Raw genomic sequence first — 6,447 nt, 5'->3', positions numbered from 1 at the left:
AAAACACAAAATCATGACTCATATAGATATAAAAATGAACCCATGCTAAATAATTTATTTGCCTTATATGATATGAAGTTAACAGGTAGATGTTATAACTAGTTCAGAAAAAAAGAGCAAAATAACAAAAATTATTATGGAACAAAGGAACGTGGAGATGAATTGCAAATGGAGACAAAACTAATTTTCCACAGAGGGGAGGAACTCAATTAAATCACTACCAGATAGTGCAGAATTTACTTATCTGTCAGCTACCTATAACTAAAAAGAGTTGCAAAATACCTGAAAGACAATGAACAGGGCTAGAATCTAATATCCCAGGAAGGTCTCCTGTAAAAGATGCTTAGTTTTCCACTGTAGCATAAAACAATTATTTAATACAACATGTAAACAAACTTTGTGAAGTAGGTGTTCCTTCTTTGTAGAAGAAAATGAAGCTTAAAAATTGATTACATAACTTGTTTATATTCCCACAGTTAGCAAAGGCCTAATAAGGAATATAAATTTTGTGTATATGTGTGATACTGAAAACTGTGATTTCTTTTCAATTTCAAAGGATAATTTTATCAGGTTTGTCTGTGCCTTTCTTTTTTTTTTTTTTTCTTTTTCAAAGCTGATACTGTCAGTTTACTTCCTGGGATCCAGTCAAAGTAAAACAATTTTGTTTCTCAGGGTTTTTACCTGCAGTGAACATGGCCATATCTCTCTAGTTATTTCTTAGAAGGCGAGACAATTTCAAAACAGCTAGGGAAGGAATGTGGACATCCGTCAGGCCTTGAAGTGACTATGAAAGGGCATAACAAAGATTCTTCCTTCGTCCTAAAGCAATGGCCTCCCTCTTTATATATATTTTTTTCTCTTGTATAATTACCACAGCCCCATTCACATTTTTCCTCTTTTATATTTTATCTCCCGCCCCCCCACCGTTTCTGTAAATTTTGTCTCATCCCTGGTGTTTTTCCTCATTAGTCTGATTCTGCCATCCTAGCTCTGGTCTGAACCTGGCTGGACTTTGCTAACTTTGGGTGCACATTTGCCGTAATTAGCTTAGACAAGGGAGGCAAGGAGCAGAGGAACGGTACTGACTCTCCTCGCTTTTGCCTAATTTAGTTTCTATATTTTAAACTATGAGGCAATACCTGTGACATCCAGCAGGGTCAAACTGCATCCCTTCCAGTCCATACCCTTCCCCGGAGGCCACAAACACTCCACCATCTTCGCGTGCTGCAGGGGCTGTTCGGATAACCCCAATACTTCCAGTAAGACGGACTCTAAAACGAAAGTAACTATCAAACAAAAAAGCATAGAGGATGCTTTTAAAAGGACACCAATGGATCTTTAAAAGAAAGGGAAGGGAAGGGTACATGTGGTCAAACTGCTCTTGAGGTTTGCATGTTCATTCTACAGAATTATTGTGTATCAATTATATGCCGAAGTGATAATTTTATGAGGTTACTCAGAGATTATTAAAATCTTGAGAAATTATTTCACATGAATCACCAGAGACTAATATAATAAAATATGAAGGTTTTAATTGGCATTTTCTGGAAATATCATCTCCTTCAATCCAGGTCACAGCTGGAGGAGGTAGACACTTGGCATAGCCAAGGAGCAAACTAGTCTGATGGGAGGAATTAATCATGGGACAACACATAACACAGCCAGATCACCTTCACATTCTAGTTTGCACTAAGAAAACTGTTGAACACTCACATTTTAAGAGGGCTCATCAGGAATTTTTATATTATTCAGATAAAAGACAAATATTTAGACAGGTTTGGAATAGACCCTCACTTTGTCAAGATTATATTGTTTGTATGTAATGTATAGAATCAATCATGGTAAGGAGAACAGTGATTTCAGGAAATAATGCAATCAAACAATTATATCCTAATTCAGGGGGTTATTTCTGTTAGGGAAACTGCTTGAGTAGTATAAAGAAACAATGAAAGGATCTATTCACTGTTTCTTTTTATAGACTCTGTGAAATCACTACCTTTGTGCTATGACAATATTACCTTGAATACTTAAAAATATCAAATTAGTTGTTTAATAATCAGATGAAAGCTTATTAGTCAATGTTAGCTTTAGAAAGCCTTTAGTTACTTCAAGAGATACTGAAAGGGTATCTTTGACTGCAGTGTTGGTGTGGTAAGCAGCTTCTAAGATGACTGTCAGTGATCCACACCTCCTGATATTTATGCTATTTTGCAATCACTTTGAGTGTGGGAAACTTAGTGGTGAACTTCTAATGAATAAAAGATGGTATGTCACTTAAATGAGATTATAAAAGACTGTGACTTCTACCTTGGGTGTCCACTCTCTCTCTTTCATATCGCTCACTCTCAGGCCAGCAACCTAACATATTGTAAGCCATCTTACAGAGAATCCTACATGGTGAGTAATTGAAGTCTCTAAACAACAGCCAGAGAGAAATGCAAACTTGCAAACAACATGTGAATGAACCTTAAAATGGATCTGATTCCAGTTGAGTGTTGAGGTGACTACAGCCCTGACTGACAGTTTAGCCACAACCCTCTAAGAAAACTAGAACCAAAATTATCCAGCTAGGCCACTCTGGATTCCAGGTTCTCAGAAACTGTGAGATAATTATAAATGTTTGCTATTTCTATGCTGCTAGATTTTGAGATATGTTATACAGCAATAGAAAACTAATAGAATATCCTGTGTTACAACAGTATATTATCTTGAGTATCTAAAAAATTAATCAGACGATAGCTTATTAGACATCATTTGTCTAATAAAATGATGATAACTTGTTAGTCAACATTAGTTGCTTTAATTATGGTGGTTAGATTTGGAAAGCCATTAGTCTATTCAAAGGAATACTTTATAAATATTTAGATAGTAGCGTTAGTTGAAAAGTATAGGAGTGCACTTTCTCTTCCATGCACTGGCGAAGTTCCTGTGTTGCCAGGGGCCACCATCCTGCTCCTTGTTATTGGTACTGTAAGAAACAGCCATACCCAAAGTCTCGTTTCCACCGAGGTGTTCCTGATGCCAAGATCCATATCTTTGGGTCGAAAGAAGGCAAAAGTGGATGAGTTCCCACTCTGTGGCCACATGGTGTCTGATGAATATGAGCTGCTGTCTTCGGAAGCCCTGGAGACTGCCCGTATTTGTGCCAGTAAGTACATGGTGAAAAGCTGTGGCAGAGATGGCTTTCACATCTGAGTGCAGCTCCATCCCGTCCATGTCATCTGCATCAACAAGATGTAGCCCTGTGCTGGGGCTGAAAGACTCCAGACGGGTATGTGAGGGGCCTTTGGAAAACCCCAGGGTACTGTGGCCAGGGTCCACATTGGTCAAGTCATCAGTTTATCCGCACCAAGCTTCAGAACAAGGACCACGTAATTGAAGCCTTAGGCAGGGCCGAGTTCAAGTTCCCTAGATGGCAGAAGATCCATATCTCCAAGAAGTGGGGCTTCACCAAGTCTAATGCTGACAAATTTGAAGACAAAGTGGCTGAGAAGCACTTCATCCCTGATGGTTGTGGGGCCAAGTAAGTTCCCAACCACAGCCCCTTGGACAACTGGCAGGTTCTGCTCTCATGAAGGCTTTTGGCAGCACTGTCTCCTTGGGCCATGCCAATCTGACTTATGCTTACTAATAAATTCTGTTTACTGGCCAAAAAAGAAAATAAAAGAAAGAAAGAAAAATAAAGAAAACAATAAATACTCATCTATTACAACTTTCCACCAAACATCCATAAGTGCTGAAAAAAATGTTGTATCTCTGCCTGACACTAAAGGATTGTGTTAATGAGTTTGCTTACGTTCATTTTGGAAAACAAGTAGAATCATCCTTTAAAATGGAGCGTATTTAAAAGAAAAGGGTCTTCTGTATGTATTTTAATATCAGTGGGTTGGTTACTTCTTTGTAGTTTTGATGTGGACTCGTTTAAATTTAATTTGAGATCAATGCCAGTTGATGGATTAAAGACAGCTGCTTTCAAGAAATTTTCTCACACTACCTTATGGGTGGTGCCATTCCTAAATTTCTGTAAGCAATCATGTTTCTTTTTCTAAGAAAGTATTTTGGGCCCAAGTAATATGCCACAGTTTAAATATGCTTATACAGCCCTCTTATTACATACAGTCAAACCACTTAAGCTTTCAGTTCAAAATCACTGTCTCCAGATCAATGATGGCTCAAGTTTAACAGCCAAAAATTTACATTGATAATGATAAATTTTGGGCTTTATAACTTATTTCAAATACCGTATTACTTTCATTTGGCTGTGAGTTTAATCCCAGAGACAAATAAATTTGCTCATTTTAGAACTATGATATAGCAACATCCCAATTCAAGATGTGATTTTTTGAAAAAGGAATATAAGTTAGAGTTCCATTATATCATTTAATAAATTTTTCACAAAACAGTGGCACCTAGTGGTCTATACAAATCCTTCTCCCAACTGTTTGTAATTGGTCTTTACTCTTTAGTTTGAATCTGGCATTAATTGGCTACAGCTGGTTCAATTGCTCGTTAGATTCACTAGGATCTCTTGCTTTACAGATTCAAATTTTTGCCGTATTAAATTAATCTTTTATTTTTTATTTGTGTACTCAGCCTAATGTCAACAGCACTATTCTTACTATTTTGATGTCATTCTACCAGAAATATTTGTATGTAGTTAGGGCTAATGAGTTACTGCCACTAAAATAGATGAATTACTTTAAAACATCAAACAAGAGACTACCTTAAAACAACAGTCTATAAAAAGAGATTCACTTGGCCGGGTAAGGTGGCTCACGCCTGTAATCCCAGCACCTTTTTTAGGCTGAGGCGGGTGGATCACCTGAGGTCTGGAGTTCGAGACCAGCTGACCAACACGGTGAAACCCCCATCTCTACTAAAAATACAAAAAATTAACCAGGCATGGTGGCAGCTCCCAGCTACTTGGGAGGCTAAGGTAGGAGAATCTCTTGAACCTGGGAGGCGGAGGTTGCAGTGAGCTGAGATCACGCCATTGCACTCCAGCCTGGGCAAAAGGAGCAAAACTCCATTTCAAAAAAAAAGAGATTCACTTTTGGAAGTAATAAAATTTGCCTTTTTTGTTTCTATAACAGAACTGAATAGTGTAAGCTATTTTAGCACTGCTTATCACCACTTGGTATTATTAGTATATGAATATTCTTTAAACCCACAGCCTAATAAACCTGTCTATAAACCTGACCACAATGTATTCATGTTGAGAACTTCCTGAATTCTGCTCACTAGAAGAAAGATGTTGATATTATCTTTACTTTTATTTACTATGACCAAGTATGGCATGCACCAGTTTGGTTTAGGAAAAGCAAATAAAATATTGTCTTTCATATATGAAGAAGTTATTGGTAATAATTAAATATATTTTCCTATCAAATTGATACCCTTATAAAAATTTATCTGCATGATCTAGCCAATACAAGACACTGTAAGACTACTTTCAAAATTTGTTTGAGAACATTTCGTTCCCTCATGAACATTATATGTGAAACTCAGCTCTCACTATTACTGTACTCTAAAAATTATTTTAAATAAATCTGATGGAAACGAACTCAGAAGGCTATTGAATGGCAATTATTAATTTAAACAAATTTATATTCACACCTAGTTAGGAGGAGTTCTGTAATATTCTCTTTCTTAATATGAAGGCTGGTTATACTTTATACAAATTTATTGAGCTATATAACTTATTTGTATATGTATATTGTACATAATATGTATATTATATGTAAATAAAATTTACATTAAATGACTGATGGAGGTGAAAATGGAGAATTTTCTAAAGAAAGTTCTTCATATTATGAGCACTATTTCAAACCTTTGGGCCTAATGGATGATATTTATTGAACTAATGGTATTACAATCACTTAAAAAACATATCAAAATTTTTCCTGTCGGTATAATTTAAATAGATATTAATATTTATTTTTGTACTTTTCTTAAAAGAGCTCAATTATTTGTACGTAAAATAAATTGTACACTTTTTAATATTGATCATCTATTCCAGAATTTAGAATTACTCATTTAGTTAATACCAGATTGTGTCCAAAGTTGGGGTTTTAAATATCTTAGGTAGACTCATTTATTCTTGAGGTAGCTTTAAAACAAGTAACATTACCATTCAGTAGTAGTCTGCCATAAAATTTAGTGCCAAAGTAAGTTTTCCTTTTTTTTTTTTTTGAGACGCGGGCTTGCTCTGTCGCCCAGGCTGGAGTGCAGTGGCGCGATCTTGGCTCACTGCAAGCTCCGCCTCCTGAGTTCACGCCCTTCTCCCGCCTCAGCCTCCCGAGTAGTTGGGACTACAGGCGCCCGCCACCACACCCGGGTAATTTTTTGTATTTTTAGTAGAGACGGGATTTCACCGTGTTAGCCAGGATGGTCTCCATCTGCTGACCTCGTGATCCGCCCCTCTCGGCCTCCCAAAGTGCTGGGGTT

General features: G+C 36.9%; 1 pseudogene; it reads left to right on the top strand.

Annotated features, from left to right (window-relative positions):
* The first annotated feature begins 2,954 nt into the window (after positions 1 to 2,954).
* Positions 2,955 to 3,575, top strand: LOC126949890 (60S ribosomal protein L10-like; annotated as a pseudogene).
* Positions 3,576 to 6,447: the final 2,872 nt, after the last annotated feature.

This window comes from Macaca thibetana, chromosome 3 (assembly GCF_024542745.1).
Source record: "Macaca thibetana thibetana isolate TM-01 chromosome 3, ASM2454274v1, whole genome shotgun sequence".
Classification (NCBI taxonomy): domain Eukaryota; kingdom Metazoa; phylum Chordata; class Mammalia; order Primates; family Cercopithecidae; genus Macaca; species Macaca thibetana.
Note: the sequence above shows the minus strand (reverse complement) of the source record. Positions and strands in the feature narration are given on the sequence as shown.